The sequence below is a fragment of the Papaver somniferum genome, chromosome 1 (assembly GCF_003573695.1).
Source record: "Papaver somniferum cultivar HN1 chromosome 1, ASM357369v1, whole genome shotgun sequence".
NCBI classification, from domain to species: domain Eukaryota; kingdom Viridiplantae; phylum Streptophyta; class Magnoliopsida; order Ranunculales; family Papaveraceae; genus Papaver; species Papaver somniferum.
The window spans coordinates 209,718,893-209,738,047 of NC_039358.1; the positions used below are offsets into that span (position 1 = coordinate 209,718,893).

Consider the following 19,155-nt stretch of genomic DNA (forward strand, 5'->3'; position numbering starts at 1 on the left):
AAGGTAACCGAACAGTCCAAAACACCAAATTCATAAGTTACAGAGTAATGTTCGGTTACCTGGTAAATCGTAGCAGGTAACCGAACATAGGAAACTATTTTCACTGAATTTTGAACTCCACAGTTCGGTTACCTGCAAAATAATACCAGGTAACCGAACATTACTCTGTATGTTTTGAAAATTTTTTTGTTGCTGAGTTCGGTTAAATTGTAAAATCTTCAAATCTACCGAACATGTGGACCATCAAGTTCGGTTACCTGGTAAATCATAGCAGGTAACCGAACATTACTCTGTATGTTTTGAAATTTTTTTGTTGCTGAGTTCGGTTAGATTGTAAAATCTTCGAACCAACCGAACATGTGGACCATCAAGTTCGGTTGTTTCGCAGATTTACAATCTAACCGAACTGCCTAATTATTTCTTAAAGTTTTGAATTTAATGAAACAAATATGAGTCAAATTTCCGAACTAATCCTTTAAAACACAAATTAAAAACCAAATTATGAAATTCATTTACTAATCCACATAACTAAATGTTGGAAGCAAACATAAGAAAACAAACTACCAAATCCGCAAAACAAATGTCTTCCAAACAAATAGGAAACAAACTACCAAATCCGCAAGAAAACATAGTACCAAATCCACAATAAGTTTTCTAAACATAAGAAACCAAAGTACTAATTGTTGCAATCACTCATTTACCACGACCACTACGAGAAACTTTTCTATTCTTGCGTTTAGGAGCTTTAGGTTGTCCTTCGTCACTAGGAGTGCCATCTCCACTGCTTTGTTGTTGAACCATCCGACTTGAACCTTCCCCTTGTTGGCGACTCCTTTTCAACGGCATGGTCTGGCTTGGATCAACCTGACTTGTATCGACAAGGTCGGGATTAAAAACATTAGTTATTTGGTTGTAGAGGTCTGTTTGTTCTCGAGTGTCCATCGGCTCTCCACTCCGGATTTTTGCTATCAATTTCTTCAACAATTTAGCACTTGCCTTCACCTTTTCTCATCAAAAACATAAGTCACTATTATTTTTCAATACTTTATAACATTTTGAAAAACAAAAACTAGAGTAAATATCTTATCTCCGAATTCCACAAGATCAAGGACTTATCACCACACATAGGGGTAGGCTTCGTAATCTTCTGAGCCTCTTTCTCCATTGTCGTCGCTTTTGCTTTATCAACACGGGCTTGTTGGACACTGTTTATTACACGAGGATGAGAAAAATGTTCATACCATTCCATATATCCATCATCAGCGGCATTTTGCTCATCAAACGAATCTTGTAACTCTTCGACTGGAACAAGATAATTCCCAAAGTTCTTCCAGTGGTCCACTGATGGAGCAGGATCGTATTTGGGGATGGAATTCTTCTCGATGTTCTTCGTTCCGACCTTCTTTACCTTGAAGTTGAAGTTTTCCACTTGTGGGACACTTTGGACACAAGAAAGTTGTCTAAGTACTCTTCGAGGATTATACATTGTACAACCCCCGGGATGAAACAACGGTCCATTATAACCCGTAACAGGTGAGAAATTAATAACTACATCCTCCTCATCTTCATCTGATGCAATGTTGTAAGGATGGAAAACCACATCTTCCACTGTTAACTTATCCAATGTCTCCCTCAACTCCAACACATTTTTTTCCTTATTCTTTTCCTGTGAGTTCTAAAATTCATATTTACCAGCTGTAGGCTTCCCATAAGGCCAAGGAGTGTGAGCATGAGACAATCGCAGTTTAGGGAAGTGGTTGTACACCCAAACCTATTAGAAGAAGCAAAAAAATAATACATTCGCAATATGATTAGTAACAATACACATTCATTCACTTATATATTCAAACGCACAAACGATAATTTAATGGGGTACCTGAACAAGGGTGTATAAGCCTCCAAAATATAGACTCTTACGCCTCGAAGCTTTTCTGAGTTCCGCTTGAACGAATGAAAGACCCGCAATGCCCCAAGAGTACTTGTTCACCTCATTCAAGGGGTCCAATAGCTCGAGGTAATGAGCATTTACCACGTGGCCTGAAGTGTCAGGGAAGAAGATGGTTCCAAGTTGATATAACAAATAAGCAGTCACATGGTGCTTAGTCTTCTCCTCTGTCATCACCAATTTTCCTTGAGCAACCAAATCTTTCGTCCCTGAAAACTCATCAAACAAGGTTTTGAGCTTGATCTTTTTCAACTTCTTCTTGTAAATGCGGTCTTCCTCAAATTCATTATACTCATGACCTTCCTTAGGCTCTTTGTTAGCTCGCCCAAACTCACATTGTTCCTTTTTATCGCTCCATCCTAGACACATTTCGACTAGTTTTCAAGAAGTTCATAACACATCGAGGGATCGTAGTCATCTCGAACACTTGTTCCCATAATTGGTAGGGCTGTGATTCTAAAACAATCATCCGGAGTTATTGCCATCTCACCAAAAGGTAGATGAAAGGTATCCGTTTCCGGATAAGCCCTCTCGGCAAATGCAGTAACAGTGACAACATCAAATTTTTAGTGCGCATGTCGTATCCCGTTCCAGAGTACACAATCAAATACCGCGAAGCGGACCTCATCACGCTCATTTTCTATATTCCATACCTTGTTCTTTTGACGTTTCAAAACACGAACATCATTTTTATGATCCTAAAAAAACAACATCATATCTTATATACTAATACTAGGTATCACCCCGGCCTACGGCCGGGGCTCAACCTTTTTAGAAATTTATTTATTGTTTGGTCGGCCGGTCAGTATCTTTTCATATTTTAGTCTGTCTATAATAATTGGGAGCATATTTAGCTAATCCGATCATATCAGAATGGTCCCGATATTTAGTTGCTCGTGTCATATTATAGCGTGTTAGTTAGTCGGATCACAATAACATGTTTAATTAAACGGCTCATAGTAGCCGGATGGGGCTGGGGCCTCCGTGAATTAGAAAATTTAAAGGAAAATATAATATCTGCATTAAAATTGACGGTGATTAGATAAAATACATAGAGTCTTCAGATTAATATTTGATTTTATTAAGATAATATATTTATTTATTTTTTGGAAACTCGAATTTCAAAATCTTATTGACCTTTATTTTCTCGTGACTACCTGGTTTAACAATAATCAGTTTGGTAAATTAAGGATATGTAACGTATATATTCATATAATAATCTCCGAAAAAGGGCAAGAAAATCAAGAAAAGAAATCCCACACGGAAAATATGCCAGTGCATTACCAGACAAATTAAGTTGGCGCAAGAATCTATTTTTTTCTCGAAAACTTTAGAACATGTACCTTCCTTGATGAAATATTTGTCAACCGGACCCTGTATCCAAGTGTCGCTTCTTCTTTTGCTCCTCATCCTGTAGTTCTTCTTCACTTTTCTTATCATAATAAATAGACTGATTTTAGGCTGAACAACATTGTTCAATTTTATCACCTTTTTCGAATTTTATTTTTTTTAAATAGGCTGAACAACAGCTATTCTTTATTAGAAAATCTAGGATTTTCATTAGCTGGAGAAAAACAAACGTATAGGGGAAGCAAATTCTTGTGTGTACAACTTCCCACGGACTCTCTGTTATTACTGTTATATGAAAAACAAACTTGTGCTTCAAGTTGTTTTTATGCCTCGTGCAACAACCATCTTAGGAATTGGGAAGATTAGGAAATCCAGTTACAGGAGGAAAGGTAGACTCTGCGTAAAGTTTAGTCGTGTTTAGGTAAGTGGTCAGGTTAGGGTAATCTTGGTCGAGTCGTTGCATAATCTATGCCGTTCAAAACTATATTTATTAAAACGGACGGACGGATGGAGATCTATATAAATTAGCGGTCAAGTTAGCTTGGGCCGCGGCATAATCCACACCATCCAAAATCATATGTTAAAAACGGGATCGGACGGACGTCTATATAGAACTTATTACCGATCGATCCGAGCCGCAGAATGACGAAATCAATGGTCGGATTTGTAAGCCTACACACACAACACTTCTTTTTATAATATAGATATATAGAAAAGAACAATATATGTCAAAATATAATAAAATGACAAAGAAATCAAAATCTTGATGGTTAAGATTGAACCATACCTTTGTCGCAAAGATCTTGGCAGCCCATGAGTTTTTGTAGCCCATTAATATCTGCCCGCCATCTCTTGGAGTACCATATGTTGGATTCTTTGGAGGAAAACACAAATCCTTATGAGGAATGTATGAATATCTAGCACAAGGCTTTTTAGGCGTCTTTCTAGGTCTTTTTACCACTACGTCTGCTTGTTCCTCTTCTTCTTCCTCTTCATCTGAGTCCTCCTCTGATTCATCATCATCCATATCTCCATCCTTGTCTCCGTCTTCCTCATCTTTTTCACCCTCATCATCGCCACCCTCATTTCCTCCTCCTTGAGCTAGTTCATCTTCTCCACCTTGATTATGTTCTTGACTGCTCATCTCTTCCACGATCTCTTCATTAACTTGTTGGATTACGTTATCAACATTATCTCTATTGACACCATCTTGGATGACAACACCAGGTAATGACCCACCTCCATACTTAGCATTTTTGGTTCCACACTTATCGGCACCTTAGTGTTTTGGGCCTCTAGACGTGGGAGTTCTCAAATCTTCCGGTAATGGTTGGTTGGATTTCTTACCTTTGCCACTAAACAAAAAAACAAAAGAAATAAGGAATAATTCACGAAAAAAGAACCAACTCAAGAAAAAAAATCGTGTTCCAGGGTAGACTTCGGTTACTCAATTATTTTTTCGAGAAAACCGAACTCCACATATATATGTAAGTAGCCAAGAGTTCGGTTTGTCAAAGTTTTTTGCGAACAAACCGAACATATTGAAACAAGTTCGGTTATATGGGTACTAAACATATAGGGAAAAAAAGAACAGTTCGGTTACATGGCCAATTATTATTTTTTTTGTAATAAGGGTACAGTTCGATTACATGGCAGTTTTAAACATTTATGCGAAACAACCGAACAAAGGTGCTAGAGTTCGGTAGTGTGGGTGCTAGAAATTTTGGGAAAAATCAAACAGTTCGGTTACATGGAATTTTTTCCTATTTTTGGTAATATGGCTATAGTTCGGTTACATGGCAGTTCAACAATTTTTTTGCGAAACAACCGAACTCACGAGTTCGGTAACCTAGTTTTCAATCCTATAGAACCAAACTGTTCTTCGTGTTCTTCGTTTCATGGAGTTCGGTTAAGAAACTAGGGAAACAATAAAAGACGCTCTGACCGAACTAAACACTGTAACTTCAATTTGAACCCTATTTTGATGATTTCTAATCAATTGAATCGATGAAAATCAAATTAAAAGAAATGGGTTTCTCGGGAAATACCTGCGAATCGGTCCCATGGAAGAATCAGGGTTCGAACTGCGTCTATTATACTGGATTATGGATTCACTTGGCTCTTCCACTTCTCTTGGCTGCTCCACTTCTTTATGAATCTCAAAATCACTTGGCTGATTTGCTAGATGTCCTAATGGGGGACCTGTTCCTGCGAGTCTTTTGGTTTTCTTTCGAAGAACCATTCTTATAGTCGATTGATTAATCGACGATGAAAATTTTATGAATCGACGATTAATCGATGAAGATGATGTTGAAATGGGGAAGAAGAGAAGAAGAGAACTGTTTTTCTTTTCGAGCGGCTAGGTTTAGGTTTAGAGTATTTTGTTTTTGTTTTACATTAAGTTAGGGTTAATTTTAATCAGGGATAGTTATTAATATGGCTGCACATAACCGACTCGACCCGCCGACCCGACCCACACCCGTCGAAAAATACCCGTACCTGAACCGACCCACCTAAGTATGGGTCGACTATGGGTGAGGCACGTGAAAACCCACCGTATGTTGGGTCGGTTGCGGGTAGGAACTTCCTTCACCCGACCCGACCCACCAACCCGCCCAATATTCCCTAGCATGCTACCCCTTAGATTTTCTATTCTAGAATGAATCTCAGCCATTGGATTGAAAAAATAAAATACCTAACCCTAACTAAGCATCGCACTCGCAGCCCACACCTATCACTTCGGCCTCTTCTTCTCTCCTTCTCAGAGACAGAGTCACGGAGACTCTTCTTCCTTCGTCAATTCGTTGTTCTTGAATCTTGATTAGTGAACTGAAGGTATGAATCAACTTAAAACTTGTTCCCAACTAGTTGAACTCTATGTATTGTTGATTGTTCTTGACTTTCTAAATAAATCTAGGGATTCATTTGAAATTGATTTCAATTTCCCGCAAGATATAAAATATGACGGGTAACCCACCACCCGACCCAACCCAACCCGCCTTATTGTGGGTCGGGTGAAAAGCGACCCATTGTTATGGTGGGTCGGTTGCGGGTGAAAAGTTCAATTACCCACCAGCAGTGGGTCGGGTGGTGGGTGAGGCCAAACCCGACCCAACCCGACCCATGTGCAGCCCTAGTTATTAGATTAGGGGTGGTTATTAGATTAGGGTTAATTTTAATTAGGGTAAGGGTAAATTAGTAATTCCATGGACATCCCTTAAAATTGTAGGGTAGGTGGTCTAATAGGACCATGGTCCCCAAAAAAAACCATGGTCCCTAAAAAATCGTTCATCTTCTTCGTCATCCCAGAGTCAGGCTGATCAAAGCCCACGACACAAATTGATATAGTGAGACGTATGTTTGGAAAAGAGCGAATTACAATGAAAGACTAGCTTGAGCAAAAAATGAGAGCAATCATCAAAGACAAAATTAAGTATAATATGCGATTTATGAGCAATGAACGGACCTCTTAGGCTTTCGGATCAGGAACGGCAGGATGGAGTCATTGCCCTGCATATTTCAGCAGAGATTAATATTAGCCTACTTGACACTACAAAAATGTGTAACACGCAAAAATAATAACAACAGTTGTTCATTAACAATACCGGCATCGCATCACATCACAGTATTACACATATTTGTGAGAATAAGACATCGCAGGTATAGAAAACCACTTCCAGACAAGTTTGATGACAGAAACAGGTCAACTGCTATTCAATTGTGAAAATCAAACAATTTAGATTTTCTTAATTTCTTGTGCAACATGCATCAGTAAAATCTGGAGACATTCTTGCTGCAGACCTTAGCATACGATTTTGTTTACCCTCATTTCAGTGAGCGAACAGGACATTGGCTGCCAGACCTTAACTAATCAACTCCACTATCCCACATGCTGTTTAAGATCACGCGAGTCTTTCATCAATTCATGATGATCCAGTTGATAGGGTCAGCTAGACCCGCGTCACAACGCAACAAAATGAGTTATCCATGTCACCCACGGATACTCTAAAGAAAGTACGACATTTTAGGCATAACAGAAAATGCAACAGCTGAGAAATTGTATACAGACCTGTAAGGAGTATCACCACCAAATTTCTTAAGTCTGACATAACTGGAAAGAAGCATAATATAACCAGCACCACATTTCATTCTTGCTCTAACTTTATATAAAACTGGACCCCCAAATTTCTGTTTTTGTTCGAAACTCCAGGTATCTTTGCAGATACAGTGAAATGCCTGGCATCGGTAGACGTCTGAAAACCTGCAAAATTTGCGTCTCAATAAGAAACTTGTAAGTTCAACTCATTATATATAGCATCAGTTACTCGCCCATCATATGAAGATTCAGTATGTAGCATTTGCATGTCTATAATTTAACAAAAATCTGGCTTGTTTTCAACCAAATATACAGCCCATATCTCTATCGTCAGGATCACCAGAACATTTTCCTGCTCATACAATCTGATTTGACCAAACGACTTTCCCAACCATCTATTGGACAGATCAAAGGCAGTAAGCATATCAATAAAAGATAGGCGTTCTATCCAAAGAGCAATACCGTAACTCATAAGTTCAAAATGGTTAACTGATGACTTCACAAACGGGGTTGGGCACATATGCGAGGTTGATCCAAGGAAGCCAAGTCTACAGTGATCAGACAACATCTACCATTTCAAATGTCAAGTGCTGAAGACAATTGGAGTTTCATGGTTTGGTAACAGAAAATATTCCCCCACAAGAGAGCTAATCCTTACACGTTAACCTACTCAACATCATAGGTATTCACACACTTTACATATCTTAACATACTTTTTGAGGTATACAAGTTGTATCATATTCTCAGATTACACAAGCAAACTACTAGATATGGCAACTGATTTGGCCTGGTATGTGACGTTGGGTTGATCTGCAAAATGCTTTTCATTCGTATCGTGGGGTGTATAGTGATGTTTTTTCCATTTAGCTTTCTTGTTTAATAGACAAGGTAGTTTTTCTATAACGTTCATCTAATGCGAACAAATCCTGAAATAGATAACCCAATAACTTTGTCCTTCAGTGTTCAATCACAGATGTCATATTCAGAAATACTGAATCAAATGATTGTGTGCCAACCGTGGCCAGCTTCAGAGCACATATAATCAAATCAAAATAAGATCCTCCACTGGTAACCCCTCAGAGATAAGATATCAACTTCAAAATGATATAAATATAAAAACAAAAAAAAATGCAAGAATTAAACAAAGAGCAAACATGTAATACCCAGATATCTCAATTCTCAACCAAGCAAATTGAAGTATCGTTTAAAACAACCAGGGGCGGTCCAAATCAATATCTAAGCACCATCCAGAATAGACTTATCTCTCACACAAAAAAGGATTTTATATACAGTGCAGCAATAAATATGAGGATTTCACCACAGACCTATTATAAGTAACACTATTTCGAAAAAGTAACTCATTTCTAATATTCTTTCCAATCATATAGCTATAAACCATCTTCCTACTCCATTCCCTGTGGAACTCATTTAGAGTAGAGTTCAAGCATCAAGTAAAAGCTAATTGATCATAAGTACTGACACATATTTGATATTTACTAAAGAACTTAGTTTGAATGAACAATGATCAGTGATTTTACCTGTTCTTGACTGAGATGCCTTCTTTTAGAAGTGTACCTAACCACATGGTATACTCTAGATTAGTTTGGATTCGTTTAATCTGTCAAAAAAAATAAAAAAATGCATAATTGTATCCTTATTAGCCAATGGAAGGAGTACGAACCTTGTTCCTGTTGGTTTTCCAATAACATCAGTAACAATGAGAAGTCCTCCATGTGGATGTGGAGTATTATAATGAACTGTCAAATCTCTAAGTGACCAATCAGTTTTTCTTCCAAATTTGTATTTTCCGCTCATACCAATGATCCAACGTAACTCATGCAGTTTGATCTTCTACTTCCTTTTCTTCTTCTTCTTGATCTTCTTCTGTGTCTTTAGTAACAACAACCCAAACAACTCGGATTCATTACCAACTTTTCTTCCCACACCTTTCATATCTTTTTGTTTGTTGATCAACTAATAACTGCTTCGATCTATCTACTCATTTTTCATTCTCTGCGTGTTTGATGTAGTAAGTTAGAGGGTTTAGGGATTCCAGATCTCAGATTGATATATGGCTCCCAGTTGCAATTTCCCTTTCCCTTTCTAAATAGCTACACCGACACTATTGTTATTTTTACCAATATAACCTTTGGATAAAGACAGCCTACCCATTAGATAAGGGCAGCTTCTTTCCACAGCCTTGAATCTTGATTGTTCAATTGTTTCACAACATAAAAAAGAATTTTACAAACACTTGGCAAACCAAAAAAATGTGTTGCACTTTGCAACCAGTGGAAATGTTGCTATGTGAGATTTTCCTTCCGCGTTATTTCGAAACAATCATTACGGGCTACTTCTATTATCCCTCTGTGTGTCTGTCAAAATATTGTTTATGAACAAAAAGCATCCGCTGGTTTTTTGTTTGATCTATTGTTTCATTCACAAAAGAATTAAGCTAAATTTACAGATGCACTTGCAAGTCAATGTGGAAGTTTCTGATAATTACACCACAGTTATTGGGAGAGCAACAAAACCTACCAAGTTTAAACACAAAAGTTTGAACTTTATTTCTACAACCTCTTAACTCAGGCCTGGCGCAACATGGATAAGGAAAAATGCCATCGTGTTGATCTCAGACACCTATCATAGTCAGGTGGCGATTCTTTCTAGTGACCCTAAATGCAGACACACCGTACAAAAAACAGACTCGAGAGTCCACACTCTAATCACATACCCTGCACAAAGAATTAACATGTTTGCATCAGATTAAGGGCGCTACTGTGCAGTACTAAAAGCTCAATATTCATTATCTGTGGCATTTACCTTTAAATTACAGTTTTTTGAACAACTCCAAGGCCAACAAGCTTACGACAAACATCCATTTTCAGGACGATGAACTTCATTACGAATATCCCACAATCAGAGCTGCAACTGAAGCAAATGAAGCATGTGTTAGAATACACGATAATGAGAACAGTTGAATTTGCCAGCATTTTCGTAAGATTGTGGACAGGCACAAGCACAGAGATGGATCAAGGATTCAAGATACACAGATAAGAATGATAGCACAAAAGATTTCAATGCTTATGATCTGGACACTTTATTTGTCTAGTTTAGAATGTGCAAATTATACCTAAATACTTGAAAACGTTTGATACATATGCTGAGAGAATGTTTCATAAAACCCAACAACGAAGGCATTGATTAGACCACGTGAATAATATGAATGAAGCAAAAAAGAGTATAATGGTTAGATATGAGGATCTATTAGTGAACTTACCTGTATTTGTAAGTAGAATAGAAGATATGTGTCACCAAGCAACACTTTGTTCTCACTCACATCAGTTACAGACTCATCGAGGCACCTCCACCATTTGCCATCTGAACCGCGCTTGTTGGTGGTGTAATGGCCTCAAGTAGACTCATTCCCAACATGAATGATTGCTGCAACGAGTTGATACTTATATGAAGGACCCTGTGAGCACAAGGAAACTAAAGTGAGTGACTAGACAGATTCACCAAAATATTATGGATAAGTATTTGGCGCAGCAATACAGGGGAAGCTTACAAAGGCGTGACATAAATGCAAACCAAAACCAGAGCAATTGAACCATCAAAATTTCACCTCCCATAAATTCTCAAACAGGAGCATCAATGTCATTACCTTGAGAAGTGCTCAACATATACAAGTAGCTAACATGGCACTTAAGAATATAAATAAACACGGTAAATAAAAATTGTTGATGCCTAAATCTGAAAGAAACTTATGGATACAGATTTAATTAGACATTAACGTAAAGAAGAAATTACTAGGAGAACATGAAAGAGTTGTGAATGTACCTGATGATCTTTAGTAGTCCAAAATTTTAGAAAATCCTTCCAATCCACGTCGTGGGGTGTATAGTGATGTCTTTTCCATTTAGCTTTCTTGTTCCTAAAGGGTAGCTTTCCATAACATTCATCTAGTACGAACAAATCCTGAAGTAAATACAACAATGAACTTGTCATTCAATGCACAAGTCACACAATTAAATCATATGGTACACAAAACAAACAAACATAATTTAAAGAGATGGTTTTGATAACTTATCCAATAATTTTATGGTTAATCAAAATCTAATCTTACCGCCTTCTTAAAAGGCGGGGGAGTCTCAAGGGATCAAAACAAACATCAATACTAGCAGGAATAGAGTGGACATATACCACCAAACATTCTACCTGGCACCTAAAACATAAGCCAATACCTGTCATTAAATCTGAAACTAATCTAATATGTGCATATAGTGATCCAAATTGTCATGTCCAATACACTTGCCAATCTATTTGTAACAAAATTATTAGATGCCATGTAATTTTCAACATAAATGACTTGCTACGAAACATTAGAATATAAAGATAACCAAGTTAAATGGCAGTTGAAATTACAGACTTACCTTAAACCATTACACTTCTTCTGGTAAGTGTCCTAACGACGTGTTTGGAAATGGCCAGGAAGTTGACTTCAATGAACATTTGAAAAAATCAACTACGAGAAGATTATGACGCCTAAGCAGGTTACAGAATTGCCGACACACGATTGCTTATCGGCTCTGCTTGCAACTCGCTGGTCTACCACAGCAGCTCTTCCTCTAAGATTGTTAAACTTTTCGATTCCGCTCATACTGACTATCAAGATCAACAAATAAACCATTTTGTTTTTCTTCCTTTTCTTCTTTCTCTTCTGTATCACCTGATTCTTTAACAACAATTTCGATTTTCTGGTAATTCTTCTTCCTAACACCTCCATATCTTTGACAGAAAATAGAGAATACGTCTGATGATCTTGTTTTAGTATTTGGATCAACCAATAACTTAGATCTATCAACTCATTTCATACTCTCTCTGCATCTGTGAATTTTGGAATCTTCAACTCTCGCTCAATCTTTTCCATTTTATACTTAGGGTTAGGGCTGTAGGGCTACTTACCATGTACCCGATGGATTTGGGCCGGATGGGTGATGACCCATTATATTTGATAAGGAGGAAATGAAATGTTGATGCAGAAGTTTTTCTTTTTTTTTAAGAAAGATATGAATTTTATTGATGATTAAATCGAGATACTTAGTTCTTCTCTGCCGAGAGTTTTAAACCAATAATAATACTTAGTTTTACAATCACTTCCAATTCTGGAATGATCCTAATAGAATTCTACAATCACGAATAACATTATTATTTGTCCATCTCACAGTACCCTCACCCTCAGCTCCATTAATCGCTTTCACAATGTTTAAACAATCTCCCTCCAAGTGCAGAAATTGAATATTAGCTCTTTGCCCCATCTTTATTTCCTTCCAGTGTCGCAAAAGCCTTTGCCTGCTCATCATCTTGGGCTATCCCAGCTTTTAATATTACACCTCCACATATTCCTGTTACAGAGAACATAGTTAGTCATATACCCATATGTTTACTTTCTTTAACAAAGGAACCATCAAAATTAACTTTTTCAAACCCTTCCTCTCGAAGCTGCCATGAAACTCTATTCCTAACTGTGATTGTATTAACAGTTCTAGTTCCTTGTTTTTAAAGAATATTCACCCAATCAGTAATGTCATGATAACTATTCTCACAAAACTCACAGTGTTAACATTAGCCTTATCAAATACCACAGCACATCGTAGTTTCCAGATGTGCTCAGTTTAGGAAAGCTGTTTTGAGGCATACGAAATCATTACATTATTTATTTACATACCCTTCATCTAAAATTAAAATATAAACGTAAACTAACCAAAATCCAAAATCATTTTCATTCCTAACATAATTTAATCAACAATCAAACTGTTTGGAATTTATTTTCGTCAGTGATTAATTGTTGATTCATTAATATTTAATCATTGATTAAAACAAATATAAATGAGTCGTGTGAAGCGTTGCACAAAGAGATTTAGCTTCAGATCCGCATATTGGAACCGATATATATCTTTGTTCTTCTTTTTATGTTTCAGAAGAACAGTTCGGCTGATAAATAAACATGAAAATGATAGTCGAACTTCATTTTGTCTAAAAACACACTTAGTTCGGCTGTTAAGTTTTTCATTCGAATCAGCCGAACCTAAATTCGTCAGTTGCAGAGTGAAGTTCGACTGATAACTTGTCAGCCGAACCTATGATTTTATGAAAGTTTGCCTAGGTTCGGCTGGTAATTCAGAGGTTCGGCTGATAACTTTTCAGCTGAACTTAGGCATGTTTTCGGAAAAAATAGGTTCCGTTGACAAGTTATCAGCCGAACCGTTCATCTGATCAGTAGATCTAGGTTGTAAAAATTCAATTTCTTGACAAATTCAACTTATAAAAAGGGCATTAAACCTTGTTTAGAAGTTTGCCTTTGTATTAGAAAACTTTAATTATCCATTAGTTCAGCAAATATCAAAAGCCTAATTTCTTATTCTTCTTCTTTAACAAACCCTAACCTAATTATCTCTCAAAGAAAAAAAAATCTTTTAAACTAAGACTATATAGTCATTGACATTAAGCACTAATCATCATTAATATTAGATTCTAATTATTATCATTAACACTAATGAAGTAGGGGCATTATTGTCGTGATAAAAATATGATGGATAATGGGTTATTGATTTTGAGTATCCCTCAAAACCGGTTTCCAGTTTAGAAAACAAGAAATGATTTTTTTTTTTTTTTTTTTTTTTGAAGCAAAGAAATGAGTTGTTTTTGAGAAATTAAAAACAGTGGATTTAGAAGGTAAGAGTGTCCATTAACGGGCAATTAAACATTATATCCAACCATTTTTTCCAACTTGTTTCGTATATTCCTACTACAGAAATAGCCCACTGCCAGTTTAGCTTGCTAGCAACTGTAGTTTCATAAAATGGATGCATGAAACATAACTTGCAATTGTTTGACAACATCAACCAGGAGTTTTCAATAATTTACACACATAAAAAATGTGTGACATTACATAAGCACTGCAATGCTGCACAAGGAGAGCTTTTCCTTCTGCAAGAGCACAAAAGTTTAGATGGTGTGCCCGTGTGAGGGAGAAGAATAATCGAAGAACTTGGAAATGTAAATTGCATGAATAAAACCCCGAGAACGAATAGCCTTTGCTATATTTTTACCCCACTGGGTTTTGAGTCTTTATGTGAAGTTTTGCTTCTTTTGCATAAACAGATTGAGTAAGCAATGGGAAATGCTAATTAAATTTTGTAGCCTGCTTATCTCTCACTTGTGAAACACAACCCTGAAAATCACAAATGAGTAACATAGTATGCTCTTTGTCCAAGCCAGGTACCCAATTATTTCAGCCGCTAATCACGTTCCTTCGCTGTATCCAAGGTTAAACTCGTTCGCAGCACCACCAAATATTACTGTTAGGTTAATGTGTCCTCCTGCACATTATAGCTAAACACATTACTAACATGGGCAGAAATTAACGGCCTGAGTAAAATAAAATAGAAAGTGAAAGGAATTCTAAATAAAATCTCAAATCAGGGCAAGAAAGTGGTCGATTCACGAGAACCGATGGACAATCAACCACAAAGGGACTTGAACGGACTAATTGAAGAGAGCAAAAACTTTGTTCACAACTGTTGCTCCTATTTAAGTTGGACGCGGACTATGTCCTTGTAGTTATAAGATTTCTTACGACTACATTCCACTATAACTGATTCAATCTCTAGGTGATCATCATGAATTCTTGTTTTACTGACTAAAGATTAAGAATGTTTACAAGAACGATTCAAGTATTACAATAATTCTACTTGAAACTTAAGCTCACTTTCTCCCTCTTTCTATTTCCTTTCAAGATTTGTCCTAGAATCCTCCTAGAAACAATGACCTCTCCCCTTTATATAGAATTTGAACTTTCTCACAAAATGACCAACTTTTTGCCATATAATTAAGAAAATGACCATTTTTTCAAATGTTTATATAAAGTGGCCGTGTTTGACCTTTTCCGGGTAGCATTAGTTAACACTTGCGTGCCAGTTATCTGGTCCATCAAAAAGACAATTAAGTCCCTAAAATAGCTGACTGAGTCCGAGTTAGATTAGTGAAGGAGACAGACATTCATTGCTACTTCACTTCTATAGCACAAATCTCGCTGCAGATTTGAAATCACAACCCATGTCAACATCACTTTCTTTTCTAGTTTCTTTGCTTTCGAACTCTACCCGTATATATCCAACTTAGAATTTGATCCCGACCTTGCCTTTTATTCTCGCCTAAAAATGATTCAGTTCTTTTAGTTACAATGATTCTATTTATCAAACACCGAAGTTCTCAAAGCACCTGAGATTGAATCATCGCCAACAAGTTACAAAGAGAAAGAAGACCAACATGCAGTAATGAACAATCTCTGTCAATTTATTAAAGAGAACCCAGTTTTACTCAATTTGTCAATTTAGGTCTAGTTCTTTCAAGAACCCTAATTTTTTGATCCAAACAGAAAAAACATCAATACATGCAATTGAACTTGATTGCTTCCTACCCATACCTTAAATTATCGCCAACAAATGATTGAACACAGTAATCCGGGAAAATATCCAATTTTTTGTGATAGCCTCTTATGTTTTCCATCACCTGTTTTATTAGTCCCGGAGAAGATGGAGTATCATAAGAGAAATAAACTCCTACCGGCAAAAGAACAAGTTGTGGATGGTGGTGTCGGTAATCTGATGGATCTGAGCCTGGGAATGACAACAACATATGGAGGAGGTTATTTTTTGAAAACTAGTCAAGCAGCAGAACAACCATCATGATTTGGGCGGCCACTTTTTCTTCTCTCATACATACTACTGTGTTAGAGCTTGCGAGGGAGAAAGAAGGGTAGCTAGGTAATGGTTCACACATTTTTGACTCTTTCAATAACGTGCGACCAGTTTGGTGGGTCCTAACACAAAAACTAACGGTATGGCCAATTTATATAAGAGCTTAGAAAAACTGGCCGGTTTATTAATTTGGGGTCAGAAAGTTGGTCACTTTCTTAATTTGCCCATACAATTTTACATAGTGGATGACAGCTAAGAAACTCATTATTCTCGGGATCACTATGCGACACATTCGCTCATATTCGCATATCGTACCTTCTCGCACAGTTCTTCACACTTTACTCGTGACTTTGCTGACATCATCTGGTGCGTCATCTCAACTTTGTTGTGTGCGATCTTGTTCGCTTAAGTTATATTCTTTACTTCGCTTGATTACCAACGTGTGCGATATTTAACTCCTACATTTGCCTCTTCTCATATTGCTTATTATTCAGAGTGAGCGATGAGAAATTCTCCTCTTGAAAATCGCACATGCCTATCTTTTTCCATTATACTTTGTCGTCAGTTATCCGGGTTTCAAGTTCCTCTCTACACGTGTCGATTTTCTTCCCTTTTACCGGCTTGAACCGTCTTCAATCGGTTACTTATTTTCATCTATTTAAGGGTTTTTCACAATAATCTCTTCCTTCTTCATCATTTATCTTCTCTCTCTTGTTGCTATTCATCTTCATCTGTTATTACCCATTTCCGCTGATGTCACTGATTTCTTCTGCTATTGTTCTTCCACCATGAACTCTGAACCAAAGTTTGTCTCCTTTCTTCATGATGACTATTGATTTTAACCATTCTTAAATTTTTTTTTTTTCTGATCTAATTCCCATACTGTCGCAGGAAAAGCTCTTCCATTAGCGCTCTTCGAATCATGAAACCCAAGTCTTCTTCAAGTGAAAATAAGGAATCGCAGAAGAAGAAACCGAGCATTGATAATGAATCTCAAAATAAGGAATCTCACAAGAGGAAGGCTTCGCATAATAAAGAAGTAAGGAATACCCAATTATCTTAAAACAATATTGTTGCCTCTATTACTTATCTACTTTATTTTCGCAGGCTTCCGACGCTGAGATGGTTGATGGTAAGAAGCAGAAAGTTAAAAAGTCTCGCAAACCCATACCACTCTCTTCAAATCTTTCTATTCTAGATTTTAGCGCTACAGATGTTGTTCCTGTATTCACAGTTCAGCCTTCACATACTAGTCCTCCTATCACTCTGATAATAAGTCAAACTCTTGAAAAAGATGTTTCTGTCACCCATATATCTCCCCTGGTTTCTGAGAAGAATGTTCCTGCTACTCCTTCACCAACAAATCCTCTTATGGATGAGAATGCCTATGTTACTTATGACGAAATTTTTAAAGAGTCTCCTGTGAATAAGGAGCTTTCTCTTAGCCAAGTAATAAAAAGCACTCCCCTGTTGCCTCTGCGACTCCATTGCATGCAAATCAAGTTTTTTCTTCACCCATTAACTCTAGCTCTCAACCGAACCTTTTTCAAAAGAAATCCCCCATCCCAACAGATTTTACTACTCCTTCTTCTGTTTCCTTACTAAATTCTTTTCCTTTGAATAAGAAAGCTTTGGATAGTGTAAAACTTACTGCTCAAACTCTATCCGATGTCATCAACTCTGCCCAATCTTTAACTGATGATCCTTGCAAGCTTTGCTCAGGTTCTGCCTTAAGCAAGCTTTTATGTGAATTTCCCGTTGATAAAGCTTCAAGGGATGAGGTCCTTTCCCAAATTGACCCGAGTTTCCATGTTGCTCTAGATGTTCTGGTAATTATCCTTCGCACCTTAACTTTATCTTCTTTAATGATACTTCCAAGTCATACTAACCTCATTTTTTCCTTTTTAGGATTCTCATTGTCGTGTGATGCTTGCTGAAAAGCATTTTGAATCTAGTTGTTCTCAGTTGGAACTTTCGCATAAAAATGTTTCTTTGGAGAAGGAAATACAAAGGCTGAGAGGAGAACTCCAAATTCCAAATTTTGAGAATGAAAATCTTCGCAGCGAAAATCAAAAACTTAGAGGTATTTATTATTATATTTGACTCACTTATCGTATTATGTATTCCTTCGCGTACATTCATTTTTGTAAATTTATTCGTGCATTTGTTAAGATTTAAACCAGAAGCGAAAGAATGAGAGATATGACTTTCAATTCCTTGCTGAAGATACCCAAGCGAATAACGCGAAGTTGCAGTCTCAACTAAATCAATTAAATAATCAATATTCATATTCACTTGATCAGATTGACAACCTTTCCCATGAAAATGACCATCTCACTCAAAAAATTGACTTTCTTAGTGATCAAATATCTTATTTTTTTTAAATTGTCACGCGATGCTGATTTACTTCATCAATCTTTATCAGAAGAAAACCATATTCTTTCTAGGGAGAAACTATCTTTCTCGAAGAAAGAAACAATGTTTTCACATTAGTATTCAATTCTTCATGAAATTAATGAAAACCAAGCGCGAACTCTTCGCGTACTGAAGGAGCAGTACGATACTTCGCTTAAAGATTTAAGCTCCCGGAATGAGAAACTAATTCAGAATAATATAAATCTTTCTGTGAAGAAGAATCAGTTTCAAGAACAATACAGTCAATTGAAGAATTCCTATGACATTCTTATGAAAAAGAATAAATCTCTTTCTTCTGAAGAAAATAATAAATCTCTTTCTTCTGAAGAAAAGAAAATTCGCTCCCGTCTCAGTGGTTCAGTTGGTGATGGATTTGATAAGGCTATGGAAAGTATGAAGGACAATACCCTTGCTTTTTCCAAATTCTTCCAAGGTAGTTAGCTAAGGTTGACTGCCTTATTATGATTTCTTAGCACTTTTTCGCACAATATTAATTCTTTATTTCTATTTATGGTTATTTATTATTCTTTGTAGATTCTGAAATATCGCACCAGTCTGCTGTTGCTCAATTGAATTCTGAATTATCC

The 19,155-nt window shown here is 36.8% G+C and overlaps 2 long non-coding RNA genes across 9 annotated transcripts; both read right to left on the reverse strand.

Moving 5' to 3' along the window:
• Positions 1–641: 641 nt before the first annotated feature.
• On the reverse strand, positions 642–4,390 carry LOC113314598. The gene is made up of 3 exons (XR_003342485.1): positions 4,083–4,390; positions 1,877–3,967; positions 642–1,771 (listed from the first exon to the last, which is right to left on the reverse strand). It is a non-coding gene; the product is annotated as an uncharacterized LOC113314598 (long non-coding RNA).
• Positions 4,391–4,433: 43 nt separating this feature from the next.
• On the reverse strand, positions 4,434–12,283 carry LOC113314609. 8 transcript variants are annotated; one of them, XR_003342531.1, is made up of 10 exons: positions 11,825–12,283; positions 11,232–11,369; positions 10,672–10,866; positions 10,215–10,322; positions 9,073–10,126; positions 8,930–8,966; positions 7,365–7,556; positions 6,762–6,805; positions 5,344–6,611; positions 4,434–4,650 (listed from the first exon to the last, which is right to left on the reverse strand). It is a non-coding gene; the product is annotated as an uncharacterized LOC113314609 (long non-coding RNA). The 8 variants fall into 8 exon arrangements; XR_003342520.1 differs by adding an exon at positions 6,901–7,187 and having other exon boundaries at positions 5,344–6,805; XR_003342508.1 differs by adding an exon at positions 6,901–7,245 and having other exon boundaries at positions 5,344–6,805.
• Positions 12,284–19,155: the final 6,872 nt, after the last annotated feature.